At 40.0% G+C, this 23,140-nt stretch overlaps 1 protein-coding gene across 4 annotated transcripts in view; it reads left to right on the top strand.

The window, feature by feature from the left end:
• SLC4A4 (solute carrier family 4 member 4) overlaps window positions 1–23,140 on the top strand; it is a 356,040-nt gene that overhangs the window by 162,606 nt on the left and 170,294 nt on the right. The window lies entirely within an intron of this gene.

Raw genomic sequence — 23,140 nt, 5'->3', positions numbered from 1 at the left:
GCTACTATTAAAAATTAAATTACATAAACATATACAATTAGATCATATTATTAAAAACAATGGTAATAAATACTCAAAATTCATTATCTCCTACTTATTTTACTGCATTTTACTATAGGCTATGCTCTTCAGGTTACATCTATTGTGTCTGTGTAGTCAAAATGTTACAAAATAGGGTTCTGCTACAAAATAGTGGGAAGTAGAAAACTTCTTCCCAACTCTGTATTCAGGGACATCATATTGGAAGCTTGGACTCAGTTACGATGGTAGTATTACACCATAGAAATCAGCAAACTCTACAAATCAGGACTTGATATATTGTTTTGTCAATTGTTTCTAGACCTAAAAAAGGGATAGAGAAAATGCTAATAATGCAGATTAAACTTAAAAGTAGGTAGTGTCTATAGCCATTATCTTAGCTTGGGCTCCTATAGCATGTTACCATAGACTGGTATAAATGCTTAAACACAAGCATTTATTTCTCATAGTTCTAGAGGCTGGGAAGTCCAAGATCAAGATAAAGCATATGTGGTTCTTGGTGAGGGTCCTCTTCTTGGTTTGTAGATGGTCACCTTCTCATTCCATCTCCACGTGGTAGAGAGAGCTCGATCATCTTTCTCCTGTTTCTTCTTATAAGGGTGCTAATTCCATTCATGAAGACTCTGCGCCCAAAGCCCCACCTCCTAATACCATTACATTGGGAGTTAGGATTTCAATATATGAATTTTGGGAGAATACAAACATTCAGTCCATAACAGCTGTTAAAATGTGAATAACACAAAGAATTGAGGAAATATTCTTTCAGTATTCAAAAGATATTATCCAATTTAGCGAAGGAGTCACCCACATCATTGATGATTGAGTGAAGTCAGTACACTCATACTTACATATACCTTCATTGTTTCATTTTTGTCTTACTCATTAACATATATGATAATGGATGTTCAACATGGATGTTGGACCTATGCTTGTTTGCCAGCTGAAACCATAAGTTGGCTACTGATAGAAGAGTTTGGTAAAAATCAACAAAAGCTTTCTGTGAGAATCAACCGGCTGTAGGCAATTTACAGTGGAGCATTGTGTATTTATTATTTGTACGTGTGCTGCACATCTTTTATAGCAGTAAAATTTACTATACATACACACACACACACATAAACACACACACACACACACACACACACACACACACACACACACACACACACACACACACACACACACACACACTTTTCCACCAGAGAGCTGGTTTTCAAACATTTACCAGCCCATGCACTACAGCCCACCACTGTCTAGCCATGGCCAAAGGTTAACTCTAATTTTTTGGGTCTTGATGTGGCTTTGGATTCCAGATGATTTAATGATTTTGAAAAGAAATGAAAAACATTTTTATTTTTAATAAATCAGGGAAGAATCAGGCTAGCTTCCAAGGTGTTAATTATTGTGAAATTGCCACTTATCCAAGACATCTGTGAATTCTGGTGGGCATGTTTGCCAGGTACTAAATTTTAGGAAAGTGCTATATTTTCTCAATATATTACTTGAGGCATTTCTATGGAGTTAGTGTTGCATGAAGAAATTAATGAAGTTTTCATTTCCTCTGGTGTTAGACTTTTGTTTAGCTATTCTCTTTTTCTTTCTCACTGTTATTTTAGGTTGAACCATATGAAATTGCCATTTTTGTGGGTAAAATAAAGTTGACTATCGGCAATTTCATATGGTTCTACTTAATAATTTGGTCAGAGATACTTAGATAATAGTTCTGTATTATTTTAGTTTACTATGAAAGAATAACATTGAAGCCTAGGAACATTCCTTGGTAGTATTTAAAAATCAAATAAGATGTATTTAGTTTATGTTTTATTAGAAAGTGAAAGTAAAGTTTATACCTAATCTGTATTCAGTCAATAAATTGACAAGGTTACCTGATAACTCTGTTTTAAAAAGTCATGTTTTATAGGATTATCTGATTTTTAAAAGTATAATTTACCATTTAAATGGATACTTTTGATATGCATGGTCTAATCTTACAAAAGATGAGTAATACCCAACTTAAGGACCAAGAACCATAATTCGAGTATTTGGCTGTCACTCCCTTTATGGAAATTTGGGCGAAGCCATTATGAATTTGTCCCTGGTCTTTTCCTGGCTTCATTTTTTCCCCCTAGACTACCATAAAAATCCTTTCCTTCCGTGGTCTGGGAGTACAGATGCCCTTTACTGAGAAGTGACTTTAGTTATCCAACTGCATCTAGACTATGAATTTCATTTTGCCCAATCCAATTTTATGATCCCAATATTCATTAGTTTTTTCAGCAAAAAACTGGAAAGGTAATTTAATACCCAGTTTCTATGTTTGTAAAACAGAGATAATGAAAATTAAATGAGATAATAAATGTAAAATGTTTAGAATGGTAACTGTACATAGTAATCACTCAACAAATAATACTAAAGTATATGTAATAAGTTTAGACACAAGTAAGGAAGAAAAATCTCATATTGAGTAAGAGTATTTTCTGGAATGCTATTTGCTCTGTAACTTAACTATTTTGGAAGAATCTCATGGGTATAGTGCTGATTTATTTTCTCTGCCCTTTGATAAATGATACCAATACCGTTTCATTAGCAATGGGAGAGGAAGAAGCCCTTTCTCATCACAGCCCTCTTACAGAATAGTCTGTCCCCATCATTGATTTTCCTCTTTGCTGGCTTTGAGGGAAACCCTAAACCACACTGAGAATCGAAGACTTAAAGCCGCTGCAGCAGGTGGATGAGGATTTGGAAAAGGTGGCAGGTCCAAGCCAGGGCAGCTGGTTCCTGGGCCTCGTGCTGCTTCCTCCAGGCTTTCTCCTGGTGCACTTTGGCCTCTTCTGTAGTTATGGGGGCTCAGGGCCTGCTCCTGATTGAACCTCCAAATTTTATCTGAATTCACCACTTTCTGTTTGTCTATCAGGTATGAGAAATGCAGTCCACTCGATCCCACCATTTATTGCCCACCCTTTACTTTCTCCCCGGATTCCTCTTTTCAGTGTTATCTGCCAGGCAGGATGCTGCTTCCTAACTCTTTCCCACACTGCTGTTTCTGACATTAGCACACAACACCTTTAGGTATTTTAAAAAGTGTAGTCTATTGCTGTTACCTATAATAACATAGATAGTGGTTAGCAACGTAGAACAAACAATGAAAAGAAATCATTTTTTTTCCGTTAGTAGTAATTCTAGGTCCCACTGAAATGTAAGTAGGATTAGCTAGGCTCTTGCTGCTTTGCACCCGATTGGAGGTTAGGCATATTCCAGCTATTTGGTTTGGGTATTAGATCAAGCTGCCTAGATACTGACATGTGGTGGATCTGGCTGGGACCATCGCCAGGTTTGGCAGCTTTCTCAGTCACTTTAGACATTCTTAACTTTTGTCTGTGTTTTGGATTCCAGCTTACCCCAGTTGTTTCTGGCTGGTTATTCTACTTTGCAATATCCCTTTCCCCCCATACCCTTGAATTCAGACCTGCTCCCTGAATCAGTGGGTAAGGCAGACATTTCCCTGACTTCTCTCAAAGATTCTGTTCCAGAAGCAGGTCACTGTGCTTCTCCAGTTCTGAGATAGGTCAGCTGACAGGCTCACATCACCTTCAGAGGAGAGTCATCTTCCCAGGTGCCTTTCTGCGTATAACCAGCTCTTTTCAAAAACCAGCAGCACACATCCATCTGTTTTGTTCAGAACTCTAATTCTCCGTTCATTTGCACAGCACAGATGAATGTCCTGGCTAGAATTCAGTGAATGACCAAGCTCTTCTCAGTCTTAGATTAAATGAACCAATCCATGGAAAGTTTCTAGAAAAATGTCTGAAGAAAAGTATTCCTTAATAACTGTAGTATTTCTAAATCATCTATCAGATACTATTCTTTTTTTTTTTTCTTTCCCCAGACAGGTGACTGATCTTCTAAGATTTTTAATGTTCAGATCTTTAAATAAACAATAATACATTTTTTCTCCAAGGGTCATGCCCTTGCAGTATTTGCTAGTTTAGTCTGCTGTTTATGGCAATGAAGAGTCAGTCTTAAGAGATATAACACAAGTGAGTATTTAGTTTTTGATATTGAAGGCCTACTTTACAATCTTCTCCTTGAAGACATGGCACCATCTTTTCCAAAGGCTTCATTCTAATCTGGGAGTAATACTTAGTAGCAGTATGAGTTTGAGCAATTTACATTATCTCCTTGAGCCACAGTTTCTATATCTGTAAAATAAGGGTACTAATGTCTTATTCTATGTATATAACCAGGAGTAAATGAGATACCTTTGTGAGAAGTATTTAATAATCATAACGTGAGATGTCATTGTAAGGAACAGCTATTATTCAGAAATATTTTAAGGGGAAAATTTAGTGCCTTTCAGATTTAAAACTGAAGACAGAGCTTCAATTCCCCACCATTATTTTGTATTTTCTCATTTTCTGTGTCTTTTAATTTTTTTCCCCCACCACTCCATATATGAAAACATTCTTGGAGTTTTATTTTTAAAACAGCACTACTTTCATTATCAACTTTACAGAATCCAAATAATACATAAGGAGGTGCCACTCATGGGCTTTATAATATTTTTAACTTAGAGTATAAAGATTGATTAGTATGTCTGAGCAATGACAGTTCTTAGCTATCAATAAATAATACATGTATAGCAGGATGTTACCATGAAATAAACATATTTAAAAATTTTACTAATTGCCAGTCTGTTTTACATAACCACGGTCTGTGATGGAGTAAAGGAATGGAATGATTCTCATCGTCGTATCTTACCACATATGAATATTCTCTTCTCCATTTCTTTCTTTCTCTGGAAAAGAGCCCTTAACTGATTTTCTGCTGCCAGCCTCGAGTAAATCTTCTTCCAAGGCTTGAGATCCTTGATAGAGCTGCCCTTGTGAAGTCTTGCTTTTCCCAGACTCAGCTTGCTGTGAGAGCAGACAGGAGGGTAGGTGTAGATCCTACTCCCTGCCCTGGTCTCTATGAAAGAGAAATAGAGAGGAGAGGAGAGGGAAGGACAAGAAAACATGAGGGATGAGGGAAGGCAAAATAGAGACATGAGATGTGAGCACTGTGGACTCTTTGCCGTGTCTTCCCAAAAGAAAAAAGGGGGAAGAAAATCAAAGTCTTCCAAGAATGATAAAGCATGCCTCATTTTACTTGAACCCTGTTTCAGTATAAATACAAAGGACAAAAAGGAGATTTTTTGGGGGGTTCATGACCCTGATTTCTTAAAAATCACATTTTGATATTAAAGTTGCATTAAATTAAGCCAAGGTTGCTGTCTTTCATGTTTTCCAGCACCCTTCAGGATGTTGAACAAAGGAAGTATCATTCCATCAATGGTTGTAGTAGTAGCAGCAACAACAATAATACCTCCCATTAATTGAGCACCTGTTATACACCAAGCATTGTTTCCTGTGATGTTTCTAATGTTTCTATATCATTATCCCCAACTGCAGATGAAAAACCTGAAGCTCAGAAATGTAAAATAACTTTCCTCAAGATAGAGAAGTGGGGGAACCTAGTGCCCTTGATAACAATATTCATATTCAGCTACAGTGGTAATGAGCTTCCTCAACCATAATTTATTTCCCACACATCAGTGATTCCACAGCTCTTACTTTGTGTAACCCTGTGTTGTTGAAGGGCTCTGAGGTCATTCTGTGCCTAGGCAGGAATCCATGCCAAACATGGCAGTCGGATGTCTTTATTGGCTTTCTAAATGGAGACTTCTAGGCAACATGTCATGTGTTTACAGGAGAAATATTGCTAAACTCCTGAGTTAAATTTCTTGGCTAAATAATGGTGTGGAATACATAGTAGGTGCTGAATAACTATTTGAACATACAACATTGCAATCCGGAAAGAGTCCTAAACTTTTAGCACGAGTAAAATTTGTTTTCTTCTTAATAGGATTGCTAAGAAAATGTTTTTTTTATAGGGTTTTTTTGTGTTTTTTTCTTTTTGGTTTATTTGCCTGATTCAAGTAGGGACACCCTTACTTGAACAGATTTAGGACTGATGGTTTTGAACAAGTTGATTCTCAAGGGAAAGATGAATCATTACTCCCACCCCCCCCAACCCAAAATCCTCCTCACAACACCTTTTTCTACAGTCTAGCTATTGGAAACCATCACCCGAAAATCTTTAGAGCTATGTCTCCTCATCAAGTCACAATAATATGAACCAGTTTCTACCTTGTTTATGCCAGAAGTCAGGCAAAAGTGATTTAAAAGAGACTATGTAGGATAGTAGCAAAGCTATTTATTTTGTAGCTTAAGTGTAGAAGAGGTACAGTGAAAGCATTATTTGGAAAAGGCTTACACAATATATCATTACCATGCTATCTATAATCATAGAAAGTTTGGCTTCATGTTTAAGAACAACTTTTCAACATTTTATCTTTGGAGTAAATTTGTGAAGAGAAGAAAAGCAGTATGAAAAGGTTACAGAGTTTGTATCTCTTCCTGCACAGAAGTACACAGAGGTCTAACAAATCAAAATGTTGGAATTTGCCAATATGAGTAATGGATGCTGTGAGCCTTCCAGTTTTCATGAGGGTAAGCAGCCAGATGGCTCCAATCAGCTTTACTAAAACACAGGTGCCAAGTCTCTATGGGCAGTTTCGTTTTCATGCTTGTCTTTGGAGCCAGGTTCTTTGCCAGTGTGTGCCGGGCTCCATTCCATTGTCCCCTGGATGGTGAGGCTTAGCATCAGCGGAGGCTGTATATGCAAAAAGGAGTTCCCAGCTTTAGTTCCCAACAAATAACGCACTGACATGTTGGCGGGGGGTGGGGGTGTAGAGGAGAGAGAAGCTGTTGGGGAAAGGCAGTCATCAGCACCCGAGTTTTGGAGCAGCTGCTGACCTCTTGTACTCATTTTAGGAGCAAGCCATGGTATTGGTGATAGAATTTGGGTGGCTTTGTACTTGTTCAGCAGCTGAAGAATGTGAAGGCTCTTTTGAGTTTACTTTGCATTCCTAACCTCCCTCTGTTCTCACTGATTTGGAATTTTAGTTGGTCCTTTCTTGGTCCTAGATAAATGGCTGCCAGTTGTCCAACCTCTTCCATTTCCTTTAGCTAAGCCTGCAGGAATATTGGCTCGCTAAGCAGGTCCCTCAGTTGTCAAAAGAAATAGGAGGTGAAAATTGGCCCGTATGATAATATATATTTCTAAATGCCTCCCTCTTAACAAAAGCAATTTTGGAATAATCTCAACTGGTTCATTTCCCTTTTTCATTTTTCTTAGTGCAATAAAAACTTGCAAAGAAGTTCAATTATGGGAAACAAAAATTCAGATTGCAAAGAAAAGACATCAGATTTGCCTCAAACAGGTGCTGGCACAGATGGCCCGCTCACAAGTCCTGGCTTTATTTACAGCTTTTAAACACAGACAGATAAATTGACAAAAATGTTTCTAGATTTTATAATGTGCTGAATGCCTAAATTTGGCCATCAACTTACATTAATTTATAATTGATTCAATTTAGAACTTGACCTCCCCAGTCACTAATAGCCTTAAGAGGACTATTTGTCTACCCTGTCATTTGCACACTTGTGTCAATAGATAATCTTTGCTTTCGGTTGGATATGCTTTTGTTTGTTGCTTTGATCATTTAATGACTATATTATTTAGGAGAAAAAAACTCTCGCAAGTCAAATGTATGTAGTCTGATGGTTAGTTATTTCCAACCTCATTGTTGTTCCTTGAAGGATAATTATGCTGCCTGTCTTACCAGGAGTGAGGCGTTTGATGAGAATAGCGAAACAGATGACATGAAACCCAAATGGAACTATCTTCAGGCTGAAGTTGATGGTGTTCTCCAGTTGATTAAAAATATCTGGAGGCACTATGCTGTAAATTTAGCCTACATCATTATTCTGTCTCTGATGTGGTCTAACATTTGGCATGGGTACACCACATATTAAAATTATAGTAAAATTAAGTATTAAAGGGCACCAGAAAATGAGAAATAACATGCATTTCTAAATTGATTTGTATTGGTTGATTTGTCTGTATCCTAGACTCATGTTCCTCAAGGGCTGAAAAACAGGAAGCAAAGGGAATTGAAAACCAGTTCTGTATTCATCAAGGAAAATATTTCCGAAGTCAGAGTACGAAATGTTGCTTTTTTTTTTTTTTTTTTTTTTGCGGTACGCGGGCCTCTCACTGCTGTGGCCTCTCCCGTTGCGGAGCACAGGCTCCGGACGCGCAGGCTCAGCGGCCATGGCTCACGGGCCCAGCCGCTCCGCGGCATGTGGGATCTTCCTGGACCAGGGCATGAACCCGCGTCCCCTGCATCGGCAGGTGGACTCTCAACCACTGCGCCACCGGGGAAGCCCTGAAATGTTGCTTTCTGTTTTGTGTACAAGATCCATGAAAGGGTCTGTTGGGTAAATCACAAGAAAGCGCGTTACTAATGTAACACCCTGCTCCCTGTGCTTTACAAAAGCGTGTGTAACTTCCCTCTGTGTGTGCTAATGTGGTGCAAGGTTATTAACAGTCTTGATCGTACATCTTGAGATTAGTGTTCATTATGTAAATCTTTCCTCTGGATATAATCCATGTTTTTTGTGTTAGAACTTCAGGGCGGATCATCCACTGGTACTTGGGGAACTATGATGATTGAATGTAATTTGTTTTAGGCTTTTAAATTCTGTGTTGGGATTTGTTCCATCTAAGGATGCAGGGTCATGGGAGGGGTGTGTGTGTCAATGTAATATGTCATTGTTCTCCTTTAACCTGCTTGTGTGATTTGCTTTAGTATTTTTTTCTTCTTAATTAATGCTTTCATCCTCATCCTTGCTGTGGCTGCTCATGTGTCCTCCTCCTCTTCCTGTCTTCTGCTTCTGACACTAAAGCCCGCAGCCCGCTTGAGAACTCAGTGCCCTGCCTAGCAACCCGCACGTTGGACGATGACCCCCGAGTGCGGCGCTTTCCCAGCGTGGGATGGCTGAGTAAGTCAATGACCGGGAAAGGGCAAGGATGGTGGCAGTGGTGGGTGTGGGAGGGCACGAAGATGGGGCTCATGGTTACTGAGTGGAGGACATCCTCAAGAATGCCTGAAGGGTAAGGCTCACAGATTCCTAAATTCACAATTACGGATTCATTTCTTGTTAGCAAAGAGGACAGTAATAGTGTATTCTTTGGGTGGTCTGCCATCCTGCATTAAGCCGAGTACCTTGTAAGGCAGTGGAAAGAGTTGGAGACTAAGGGTTGGGCTTGGCACTGGCAGTGCTCCCTCCACGGAACACTTACAGAACCTCAGTTTCCTCGTGGTGGTGATGACGCCAGATCTTCTTACTTCAGAGGATTGGGAGGAAGATCTCTTAAAGATGAGGTCTCTGAAGGTGGTGTGAAAGCATTCAGATGCTGGATGAGAGGAAAAACTAAGTTAGTGGTCTAAATCTCCCCTCCCCCCCATACCTGTTAAGTGACAAAAAGGCAGTAGGTGCCACAGACAATGAAAACGTAGCATAAGATAGAATCTTTATTTTTTTTTATAAAATAAAGAGTTTTGTTAAAGAGACAAGATTTATATACCTAAAACCAAAAGAGAAAAGAACATGTACCAAAAACATCTGCTGGGCCTGGGAGTTGTGATGGTAGAAGAGGCTTTTGGAGGAGATGATCTTGGGGCTAAATCTTAAAGGAAAAGTAAGGATTTGGTGGCAGGAGAACTGGGGGGGAAGGGCCACTTATTGAACTACTAACTTTGTAATTATTTCTGCTGTACAGTAGGTCTAAGAAGCTTGAAAAATAATTTTGTCTTGAATAATGATAAGAGTTACAAACTTTAATTCATCACTTTTTTTGGTACAAACCCTGAGCTAAGTACTTTATGGGATACCATTTAATTTTCTGAACAATCCTGTGAAATGGCTATTGTTATCCACAGTTTACAGATGAAGAAATGGGGCTTAGAGAGGTTTAATAACAGATCATTAAGTGTCTTGGGCAGGACTTGAACTTCTTCATGTAGTAGTTTCATCTATAACTTTTACAAATAGTGTCTTACTGAAGTTAAAGTGTAAGAAACTCACATGGTTACATTGCCAGAAAGATTTACTCACCTTGCAGTGAACCTTCAGCATTCACATGATTTTCTCTGCAAAAATCACCCATTTCTTTCAGTAAACTTTTTTCTCAGTGGTGCCTCTTAGGGAAAAAATAAATGCAGGTACAAAGTTTAGTCATTGGAATTTGGAGTCAGGCAGAACTGGATTTGAATCCTGCATCTACCACTTACTGGCCTCTTCACTTTGGGCAAGTTACTTCTCTAATGGAAATCTGGGTTTACAGAAAACCCAACTGTAAAACTGGGTTAATCTTACCAACATAGGATTGTTGTGAGAATTAACTTAGAAATATGTAAAGTGTTTAGTGTATTGCTCAGCACTCAGTAAATCTAGCATTTACCGTTACTAGGAAAGTGTTTATAGGAATTGCTCAAGAAAATGTAGCTGTTGTTATCCTTTTAAAGTTTTATTTATTCCATGTCAGACATCTAGACATTGATATACTGTTGTGGATAAAGTATCAAGGAAATTGACCAAAACGTTCAGTTTGCTCATGTTGTGGAAATATGGCACCTATTTGGAAATTAACTTAAGATCACACCCTGGGCCAATCCTTCTAAGAAAACACATTTTAGTCATGAGAGATGATTCTTCTCATTGTCTATTTATATGACATATTCTCTCCCTAAACAAACGACTTTGATGTATCATCTCAGTCACCTCCCCCAGGGCTCCCTATTTTTTTTTTTTTTTTTTTTTTTTTTTTGCGGTATGCGGGCCTCTTACTGTTGTGGCCTCTCCCGTTGCAGAGCACAGGCTCCGGACGCGCAGGCTCAGCAGCCATGGCTCACAGGCGCAGCCGCTCTGCAGCATGTGGGATCTTCCCGGACCGGGGCACGAACCCGCGTCCCCTGCATCGGCAGGCGGACTCTCAACCACTGCGCCACCAGGGAAGCCCAGGGCTCCCTATTACCTACCACATCAGTTCAATAAACTTAATATACATAATATATAAAATAATGAAGATGTGCAAAGTGGCGTTAAGTCCTGCTGGTCCTACCAACCTATTCCTCATTTTCATCTCTTCTCAGTATGAAGCTCTAGTCTAAGCAGCTTGTCCTTTTTCTTTTGGTTTGTTTCGTGGGTGCCTTGATCCCTTTGCCTTTCTAAGAACACCTTTTCAATTATGCCCATGCAAAACTATTCAGTAGGACCCGAATGAAGTCCCATCTCCTTTATAAAATTGTTCTCATAAACATAAAAGATCTTTTCAGGTCCTAAATTTCCTAGTTCCTATTGTCTGTGTCTCACAGTGGAGGATTTGCTGTATGTTGTTTTATGTTGCCATCTGATGTTTCATGACTTGTATTTTTTCATTTCCACTGTATAGAAAATCTCCTTTAGGTCGGGAGCCTGATCTCATGCTTTTGTGTCCCTTCCAGTGCAGTGTAGGTATTTGAAACATAGGAGCTGTACAGCAAATATTTATTAATCCTTGACACGCTATCATTTCCTTAAAAACAACCAACAGTTCAGTTTTCTTTAGGGCCCATCTTGACCACAGTAAACTATTAACCAGAAGTGAATATTGTTTACCTGGAAAAATTATTTCCTTGTATTTCTGCTCACTGCAGTCTGATGAATTTTGTCATCAGTTTATTCTAATAGTTTACATGGAATTATTTTTTCAGAAACACCACCCAAAATATCACCTAAAAAACAGGTTTATGGACAAGGTTCCTTATCTTTTAGTATTCTCAGCAAGATATTTTCAGACTTAGTGTTAACTTGAAGTAACTACTACCTCTAATAAGCTACATTTAAAGTTGCTTTTGGGGAGTTAGCTCTCACCATTTTTACATTGTGTGCTTCTTATCTTAGTTGTCACCTGAAGCAGATGTGAGCTTACAGCTCTTATCCATTTCAAACGCTGCCAAGGTATTGAATTAGAAGTTGGAACAAAACCAAAAATGACTTCCTCTTAGAGATCTCACCAGCACGTCTAAAACCAGTCTGGGCTACTGCGAACAAAGGAGCTTTTACCTCTACTTTTCAGGACAAGTTAATACCCACCTAAATGCTTTGCCATTATTAGAGCGTAGGTGTGTGCCCTATCTTGGTAGATCCAGAATGGCTCTTCACTCTGAGCGCTTATCTGTGAATTCAGTTTGACGTCTAACAGCCCACATCCTCTGAGCCCTTCGAAAACACTTGTGTCATTTTGCAGTTATTGGCAGTGGAAATCAGCTGCTTTAGACTGTTAGGTCTGAACTTCAAAGAAGAAAATGAGGTTTAGGGGTTTTTTTCCTACCATCTTCTGCACATTCCAGCATCCGTCATCACTTGGCTTTGTATTGTGTCTTTCTGTCTAGTTTGTAAATCTACCAGGCTGGGACCCCCTGGTCCAATTCAGTGTATTGTTTTGTTTTGTAGGTACTTATCCGGTGTGTGATATTATTACTATCCCAAGTATTAATATTAGATAGTACTATTTTTTTTTAAATGAAACCACAGTGGTATAATCCTGTAGATTCTTGTTTCATCTTACAACCAGGTTACACGGTTAACATTAGAATTGAAAGAACTGAAATGCAAGTGGGACTCCTTTGCTTTAGGGAAAAAAAAAATTGTATTTTTTCTTTTTGGGCATTTCTGGAATTAAGCAATTCAAGTCTTTCAACTGTTGGAAAGTTTACTGACCCAATAAAAATTATAATTTTCTCTGGCTCAAGAGTTTTCTTAAAGAGTACTGAAACTTCTTTAGGAAGGTCTTGAACCCAGAGAGTTCACATTAACACATTCAAGTCAACGAATGTTCCCTGGGCCCTTCCATTTCTAGTTTCATGGTCCAGTGGGAGAGAGAGGTGAGGGAAGTTCACAGCTGACAACAATTTGAGAGAGACAGAGCCCTTGGAAGAGTATGAGGAGGGACCTATTTGTCTACAGTGTGTAACAGAGTAGCTTACATTATACTCTCTGAAAATGCTTATTAGAAGAGTGGGTAGTGGGGCATAAAACAATATTGGGGAATTAATTCTTCTCAGAGGAGGCAGACTTTTCAATGGGCCATAAAGGGTAGATTGTCCTTCCATTCATGGAGGTTGTGGTAAAAGCAGGAGTGAGACATTGAAAGGTAATACTAGGCTGAGAGAAAAGTGTACAAGCAACCAGGTTGTTGAGAATAGAGAAGAGTTTGTGTGACATAGAGTCAGTCAACACATTTAATTAGCAGAGAGGGCATAAGAACAGAACCTGTGGGTGTTAAGGTGGCGAAATCATTAAGCTGTTTTGTGGAAGGTCTGTGAACGTTTTTTAGCAAGGAGGTAGTTTGGTCAGAACTGTGTATTAGGGAAATTAATCTGCCGGGGGTTTCAAATGGGTTAGAAGGGGGAAAGGCTGAAGGTAAGGGGAGAGTTAGGGGGTGACTGTAGGAGACCAGTTGAAGAGAACGAGCATCCAGGCTAGGATTGTGCCTGTGGGAATGGAAAGGAGGGGATATTGCAAGACGTGTTATAGAGACATCTGCAGGAATTGGCACCCATTGAATGTCAGGGGATGCAGAGTAAGGAATCCAGGATGCCTCAGGTTTTGAGCTTGCAACCAGGGAGATGGTAGGAAACCTGTCATAGAAAAGGGTGATGGGGTTTACAGAAAGAAGACAGTCCCTATTTCTGCCCCTTTCATGCCTGCTGGGACCATCTTTGAAGATCCATTTGACTAGGAGATGGTTAGATTATGTATCATGGGCCAAGACTCTTTTAGAATTCTGCTTTGTTGGCACATTCTCACCTTAGTTTGGGGGATCCATTTAAACCTGTCTTTAGGGTGCAGAATGACCACCACATCACAGCTCTCTTTAGGCAACTAGTGAGTATAGATCATTTTCATCTTGATTCCCAGCATTTCACCTTCCATCCCTGTATCCAAGATGTGGGCTTGTTCTTGATTGGGAATATTATTTGGGTCATTTATTGTGCCATTCTCACATATACTTTTTGGCCTTTTCAAGGGCAAAAAGCAAATCCAAGTATAACTTTCAAAATTATCTCACTATAGCTTTTCATAGTGAAAGACTACGAAAAGACTGTAGGAAACGAAATCTTTCAGCAACCTGACATCTACCTTCAGACTTCTTAGTTAACATAAGACATTCAGAAAACTTATGTGGTAGCCAAGAATAAATTATAACATTCTTCAAATACAGACAGTCCTAACCCCTTTCAAAAAGGGGGTGTTAGTTACTATTTATCCTGAGCTTCTGAAGAAGGGCTCATTAGTTATTTCATTGTTACCTAATATGGTATTTACAGCAGACTAAAGTAGATGCTGGCTCTAGAAGTTATTAATAGAAAGAATCAAGGTGGAGAAAGAATAAAAACTTAGAAATTCTGTTGTATTTCAGAGTACTGGGAACTTGGAGGAGATTTTAAGAGGCACAGATTTCGAAAAATTGTGACCATCTGCTGGAATTATGAAATAAGAGTTGTTTTTCCCCAGCAAGGAGAGCTTGGGAATTGTGAGCATTCAAACTTGTATTTGGCCAAATGGTGGTATATGTGGAATATGTTCACAATGGAAGTCTTCTTCTCCTCACCAAATCTGTGCCTTTTCCTGTCTTTCCTGTCCGTTACCGTCTTTCTCCCTCCTTTAGACTTGGAACCTTAGAGCCATCTTTGATTATGCATTCTCTCTTCCCCTCCACCCGCAGTGAAGGACTAAATCTGTTCAATGGTACGTCTGTCATGTTGCTCGCCTCTGTCTCCTTTCTGGTCTTAACTCTCATTGCTTTTTGTTCCTTATTTCCTCTTGCTTAGCCTGTTATCTGGGGTCACTGCTTATAGCTGGGCACAGGCAAATGCATCCTATACTTGCCTTCCAGTTAATCTTATCATTCCTGGCTGACATCCTCATGTGGAAATGGTCAGTGGCACCTCAGTGCATCTCAGGTCACATCCAACCCCCTGATCGTGGCACTCAAGGCCCATTGCATAGTGACCTAAAGTTCAGGAAGCAGCATCTCATGCTGTTGTATTTCCCTTTATCTACACTACATTTCAGAAGCTACTTACCATTACTTGAAGCTGCTGAATATTTCCCTCTGTTAGTGTCTTTGCCCTGAACAGTCGCTCCACTTGAAATACTTTCCTTTCTCCTGAGACTTTCTGTCAAAATTCTGCCAGTTGTTCAAGGCCCACATTCTCCTTGAAACATTCCCAACTTGAGGTACTCTCTACTGACCTTGAATTCTGAAAGCACCTTTTTTTGCGCCTCCTCCCATGACCTTTATCTCATTCTGCTTTGTGTTGTAGTGTGTGGGTACGTCCTGTTCCCTCTACTAGCTATACCTTTCTTAAGCAGGACCCGTGTCGAGTTGACTTAGGTATCCTCTATTGCAGGGATGGACAATTAAGGCCTATGTGACATACTGTCTGGTTTTGTAAATAAAGTTTTATTGGAACACAACCATGCTCATTAGTTTATGTATTGTCTATGGCTGCTTTCATGCTACAGTGGTAGAGCTGAATAGTGGCAACAGAGAATGTATGGCCCACAAAGGCTAAAATATTTACTATCTGCCCCTTTTACAGAAAAAGTTTTCTGACCAATTACACTATGGAACTAGTTCTCAAAGTGGGGACTGGGGACCCCTGGGTATCCCTGAGACCCTTTCAAAGAGTTTGAAAGGTCTTAGGTTTTTCTTTATATCGCTCAACCAAAACAGCATATCTCAACAGATTGAACATAGAGGCAGACATGAGAATCCAGGTGTATCTTCATTAAGCCATACATTCAAGATATTTGTAAAAATGTGAAACAATGCCATTCTTCTTGCCAAATTTTTAGTTTTGGAAAATACAGTTATTTTTCATAAAATACATTACTTATGTTAACATGCAATGGGTTTATTATGTAATACATTACTTATGTTAACATGCAATGCGTTTATTATGTTATTTTAAATTAATAAATATTTTTAAAACTTTATTTTTAATTCCTAACATGGTCTAAACCAGATAAATAAACACTCTTAATTTTTGGGTCTTCCTGACCTTTCTTCACTGCTTTCATGACAACTAGTAGTCAAGGTGGGCTGGATTTTGCTAACCCCAAACATCTCAGTTAACACCACAGAAGCTTCTGTTAAACTACTACATGCTTAATGTGGAACTGTGAGAGCCATGCTCATTATCCTTATACAGGATCCAGACGAACGGAAGCCTTATCTTGGTTCATGGTTCCACAGTCACTGTAGCATGGGAAAGAGTTAAGGTGACTCCTGGGCTGCCTCAATAACTTGTGTCCAGCAATGACATGTTATTTTCACTCATATTTCATTCACCAAAGTGAGTCATATGCCCATACCTAACTTCAAAGAATTGTTATCCTACCATGTGCCCAGAAGGTAAAGATTCAGAGATATTTGGTGGACAGCACCAATGGCTCCCACCCAGTTATAACGGAAATTGTAACCTTGACTTTGGAGCGTGCCCTTCTGAGCAATGCTGAGAACCATGTGACGCTATGCAAGGCCAGTGTGCAGAAAATACTCTCCTCCTGCCTACTTGTATAGACGGAAGAAGAGAGCTTTTCTCATAGTGAGGAAGGACTAGGGTTAGCAGTTCAAGGTCTCCCAAAGAACTGCTGGGGCTGTAGTTTTATGGGAGACTTCTGAGATTAGACGGGATTAATTTGAAACTGATGGAGGGTCTTTCATGCAGATGTATAGTAAACCACTCTTATTAGACCAAACAATGTCTGGATTTAATTCTTGGAGACCACTGAAGATCTAACTACTTGAATTAGTGTGTCTGTCCACATGTGAGTGAGAGAGACTGAAGGAAAAGCAAATGTAATATTCTAGCTGCAGTTGTCAATTTCAAAGTTAATAATGAAATTTCTTCTTGGCAGCATGTAGTAGAATTTTACTTTGATGAAAATTACAGGCAGAATCTTCAGTAATAATGGCTTTTCTTTCTGTGGTAAACTGAATGTTTATGGTGTTTAGAGTTGTCCTGGTAATTCAGATCCCAATTCTAGTCCTCTTAATGCATCCTCCCCCTCAGGAGCCCCTCTTCCAACCCTTGTCAGAGCAGAATCCCCTATCATCTTGTACTCCTTCTTGTCCTTCATCCTTCATCCCCTTCCTATTCATTCCTGCCTTTCCCTGACTCTCCATTACAACTGCTTTACTTTGGATCCTCATTATCTCTTGCGTGAACTATTTTAATATCCTCCTCCTTTCCTAGCCTTCATTCTTGCCCCTTGAAATCCATCTTTCACAACCGCCAGAAGGACTTACCTAAGTCACAGATGCACACATATCACTCCCTCTGCTCAAAAAACATTAGTGGTGTGGTTGAGAGTCCGCCTGCCGATGCGGGGGACACGGGTTCATGCCCCGGTCCGGGAAGATCCCCCATGCCGCAGAGTGGCTGGGCCCGTGAGCCATGGCCGCTGAGCCTGCGCGTCCGGAGCCTGTGCTCCGCAACGGGAGAGGCCACAACAGTGAGAGGCCCGCGTACCGCAAAACAAACAAACAAACAAAAAAACCATTAGTGGCTACTCCCTATTTTTTGTACGTGCAAGCCCAAGCGTCATAGCCTTGCTCATGTTGAGAAGGTCAAGCCCAAGTTCTCTAACCTGTGAGATGCTCCTTGAGTTGGTCTCTGCTTAACTCTGTAATCATCTCTTGACATTTCCACTCTGGTACTACCAGCTCCAGTAATATATGGATTCTCATATACTTAGATTACATGCCTTTCAGTCTTTCTGTCCCTTATTTTTGCTGTTGCAGCTTCTCCCACTTTTCTAAATTTAATCTATCCTTGAAGCTCTTATTTCCTCCAGGAGACTCTTTTTCATTTCTCTTTCCTTCCTCCCTCCCACCAATGTGCCCCTTCCTCATTTCTGCTCTCATACTCCCTGCCATTACTTTATCACCACACCATAGTACAAATATGTTTCCTTCATGGTTGGCAAAGTGCTCAAAGAGCCTGAACCACATCCCATCATCTTTCAATCCCCTCTGCCAAGCACAATGTTGCACACTTAGTAGAGGTTTAGTAAACGTTGGACTGGATTCATTCATCCACCCAGCTCTTGCCATGGGTAAATTATTTGCAAACCATACACTGTCAGTCACACTTGTATCTCCTTTGTCCCCATTAGGTTGGTATGGACAGGATATGCTCTTATCATCTTTAAGAGCTTAGTCGATCTGAAAACAAATAAGAAAGGAAATAGAATACGTAGCATTTACTTAACCAGAATGTGTAGTATCCATTTGCCTGAGATAAACTTTCTGAACAATAGGTAGTTCCTTTTTTGTTTTTGACTGTTGGGTACTCTTCTCAAATATATCTACATTTCCTTATTTGTATGACTTAGTTTTCTTTAACTTTTTTTTTTCCTTTTGGTGAGGGGTGCTGGTGGTGTGCAGGCTGTTTTTGGACCATAAGTGGTGATTCTTCCTACCTAGACTGGGGTTCTTTTGGAGAAAACTGATTTGTTTCTTACTCAGGGGGCTAATGTAGTGCCTGACACACACTTTGTGAATATTTGTTGATTAATTGAACACTTAACCTGAAAATGGGAGAAAAGATGGAAAAGAGAGGTAATGAGAAAACGTAGAGCAGGAATGATTGTTTTAAATTTGTCAGATCATAGTCTTCATATCATACCCAACTCACCAGCTTTACTGGCATGGGAAGCTCTGCTGCTTTTCTGTAGCTGCTGACAGTATTGATAGAATTTGAGAATTGGATTCCTTGGCTAGGGCATCCATTTCTTGCTGACTAGATCATTCTATCCATGGTTGAGATATACCACTACCAAGGCAACTACGGCTATTATTAGCTGTCATTTATTTATTCAAGCAAGTGCTGTCCCAGCTAATCCCCACAAAACATTCTAGGAAGTAAGCATCCCTGACTCTTGTTATAGATGAAATCGCTGAGGCTCAATGAGGTTAAGTACTTATGCTACCGTGGTACTTTAGGGCTATTCACAGCTGTTGCAGCTCTCCTTTTTTCTGGGCATATATGAGTACTCTCTCTTTTCCTGGGAGTATGTGAATACTCTACTTCCTCACCCACATGAAGTTAGGTGTGACCACAGGACTTGCTTTGGCCAATGGAACATAAGCAGAAGTGATGGGTATCATTCCCAGGGAAAGGTTTTAAGAGCCAGTACATATTTTACTAGTTTCTTTTCTCTCAAACCAGCAGTGTGTCTAGTGAGAGCTGCTCCATGCATTTAGGTCCTGGCCTAAGGACAGAGATGTAGAACCAAAACCCAAGCAAATCCATGTGGACATTATTATCATGAGGGAGAAATAAATCACTGTTGTTTTAAGCCATGAGAGTCTGAGGTTGTTCTTTTGCTATAACCTTGCCTGTCTGTTGGGGAGTGTTTGAGGTCACACAGTAAGTGAAGGACCAGGGTTTGAACTCAGGTGTGTAGACTCCAGATGACGTGGTTCCTTTTTATTTCTCTCTCTGCTTCTCATTCTTTCTGCCCTCAGGTCTCACTGCTTTTAGCCACAGATAGTGCTGTTGTCTGCTAAAGAGAGGTGTGAACACTGATGACTCAGCTTTGTTGTTTCAAATCAGAAAATGAAATTCCTGGTGATTCTCAATGAGAGGCAACAAGTCAGCATTCAGAAGTGTAATTTTCTGGAATGGTTCTATTTTCTAAGGCCCATTCTTATCGACTCCGGGAAGCAGCTGGATCACACAGACTATTATGGGCCATGATCAGCTTTTGCTTCAGAAAGAGCCATACAGTATGATGGGTTCTGCAAGTAGTAACCATGGTTACAAATCAAAGAACAGTCTCATTAGGTGCATGTAGTGGAGAGACTAATGTCAGCATCTTTTTTGAGGAGGAAGAACAGGATAAATTTAATTATAATGACAAAATTTTCCCTCAATAAAAGTCTTTTAAAAATCAGTTCTTGTAGCATATTCTTTTTAGGAACTGCTGTAGATGTCACGGTTGAATCATTTCCCCGGTTTCCAAAGGACATCTTTGAATAATTTTTGTCTGTGTTTCTAGGGAAGTGCCTAGAGCCTGTATGAAAGTGGCATGTCCTCTTAACCAGCTAGGGGCCTAGGCTGTGTAGGTTGTTATTATGATTTGTAATAATTTCAGTGATAGCTGTAACTATTGTCTTTGTAAGAATGATTATTATTACCTTGGATTGGAAGTATCCCTTCCCCTATAGTGGTGATAATTTTATTATATGAAGTCGCAGTGATAGAGTTTTGGGCTGTTACATTAATTTATTCAAATCATCAATTCATTCATTCACTTAAATTTTTTTTTTTTTTTTGCGATACGCGGGCCTCTCACTGTTGTGGCCTCTCCCGTTGCGGAGCACAGGCTCCGGAAGCGCAGGCTCAGCGGCCATGGCTCACGGGCCCAGCCGCTCTGCGGCACGTGGGATCTTCTCAGACCGGGGCACAAACCCGTGTCCCTCGCATCGGCAGGCGGACTCTCAACCACTGCGCCACCAGGGAAGCCCCACTTAAATATTTTTAAGTACCACTCTTTGGCCAGTGCTTAGCTAGTCCTGGTAAAATACAGTGAACAAGGCAGACACCTACTTCCGAGACCTCCTAAGTAGACCTGCTTTTACCAAAGGGAGAGTGAGGTTGGTGATAAGCTGGTTCTCTTGAACAGAGTGGGAAGTGCTTGTAGAGAAGGGTGGGTCACATCTGAAGGCAGAGAATGAGAACCTAGAAACCATCTGGGATGTGATTAGATAGTGAGGGTTGTGCCTCGGCCATCTGAGTGTGGATGAGTGGAATCAGAGAAAGGCAACGTAGTTGGTTCATGAGAGTGGGCTTAGTATAAACACACAGAGGAAAGTAGAGTTTGCTCTGCTGCTTCAAAGAACAATCAGGCCCTATGGGTGAATATTTTAGGGAATAAGATATTGACTTGGACTCCTAATGTTTTAGATGAGGATTTGAGTGTAATTTTTATTTTCACGATTCAGAGATTTATGAATTTCAATGATTTTTCAAAGGATCAGTGACTTGATCCAGGTTCAGGCCCTGTTGGCAAGGATAGAGTCCCGTTCCTCTTGTATGAGGATGCAGGGTTTTCTCATCAAGGGACCTTTGTTTACCAGCTTCTTGGGAGGGAATGAGGGCTGAAGGGACCACCTCCCCAGTGCTAGAGAATTGTAAAGGGTAAAGCAAGGGCTTCTATTATGAAAATCCTTAGTTAAGTCTGGGAACATATGAGAATGTACGTTATTTCTAAGAAGTTCTGTGTATTTAAATGAAAGCCAGCTCTTTCTAAGCATGTATATGCTTTGGTTGGCACTCACTGTCTCTTGGTCCATCCAGATGCTACTGCTTACCTGGGAAATTGAAGTGGTTTACTGCATGTAAGAATGAGCTTAATTATAATAAAATAGATCACTTCATTAAGTGGCAAGTTTCCTGTCATCAAAAGTATATAAACAGACATTGGGAGACTAGTTATGTCTGTTGTTAGAAGAACTGCTTGGGAGAGAAGTTGATTAGTGCTCTTGGTGTCCTTTAACTCTGTGATTCTCTGAGCCACATCTCTAATAACATAGCCAGCCTTCCAGAATATCTACCCTGTGGGGCGTTTGCACTTACTGTACCCTCTGTATTTATCTTCCTGCAAGAGATATGTATAACAGTGAGATATTTCCAGTAGTACTGTACTGAAGTAATTTCTGAAGCTAACTTTTTGATACTGATTCAGGTTATTACTGATACGAGTTTTTTTCATCCTCTGCTTTTTCCCCTCTTCATCTTGATTCAGCAGAAAATGGATTTTCTAGAAAGTACCTCTGCCCACTGATTTAAGCAATCCTTAAACAGTATAACTAGACCCAGTGGAGTATTCTTAGAGTCTGTATCATTTTTTGTTATTGTTCAAGTGTTCATATATTTTACCACTGTCTCTTTTCCCGTCTAGTTCACCCTCCATTCCACTTCAGGAGGAAATAGAGAAAGGCATATATTGCCCTCAAATCAGAATGATAGGTGCTAGAATGAACTAAGACCACAGTGTTCTCAGAAAACATTCGTGATTACCTAAAGAACTTCCTGTCAGCACGATGGAACACACATAAGTAAGCTAGGTACATGTTACATAGGTTTCTCAAGTAAATAATTACTAATGACCTCTGCACTCAGGGAGACATCTAACACTTTTGCAAGGAGCTCTCTAACTTTGGTTTGCCTGAAGTCACTGCATACCCTCTGTGTGATGAGTAACACCTATGTTTGGGCCTCAATCCTCATTTCTTGAATCAGCTCAGATGATTTTAACCCCCAGCTACTATCTTTCAGGCTGGAGAATTACGAATGATAAGATCCTACCCTGCAATTTGTAGTTCACAGTTTTCTGAGGATCTTGAATTCAGAGGGGATTTATGCATGTGATTATAGGCCAAAAGGAAAGAGAAGAAACTAAAATTTATTGAACATCTCTGCAGGACACTTGCTCATGTGTTTCCTTGCTTAATCCTAAAGCAGTTCTATAAGCTATTATTATTCTATTTTATAATCTTTTCTTGCTCTACCTTTGTCTTCTTTCCATGATATTATGCTGACATAGGTTATCTCTTGGGTTCCTTTTATATTTTTCCTTATGGACCCATTAGGTTCATCTGAGAGAGGGTGAGGTGTGAGTTACCACCACGTACACCCCACCCACCAGTCAGAAAAATCATGCCCGCGGCAGTTGGTGTCATGCAAATCTGTGTCATGGAGTTACAGACTCTCACCCTTGGGATTTCTTAGAACAAGATGACTAGATGAGATTTAGGAGTGAGACACTATCAACTCGGAACTGTAGACGTTCAGTTCAACTCGAGGTTTCCAATAAGAAGGAAATCCTGGGCCCGTCTTAGTTCTGACCAGAATTCCCCAGAGTAACCCTACGATTACTTGAGGCCCCATCATTTGAAACCTAGATGTCACTTTGGCTGAATTGCATAATAAACCTCTCCAAGGCAGAGAAAGTGAGTATATGAGCCAGTGTACACTGGGAAAGGTGATATACCTGTTACTGGTCCAAGCTAGTACTGCGTGGTGCACGACAGA

This window comes from Delphinus delphis, chromosome 5 (assembly GCF_949987515.2).
Source record: "Delphinus delphis chromosome 5, mDelDel1.2, whole genome shotgun sequence".
In the NCBI taxonomy this organism is placed as follows: domain Eukaryota; kingdom Metazoa; phylum Chordata; class Mammalia; order Artiodactyla; family Delphinidae; genus Delphinus; species Delphinus delphis.
This window is presented reverse-complemented; position numbering and strand designations above follow the sequence as displayed.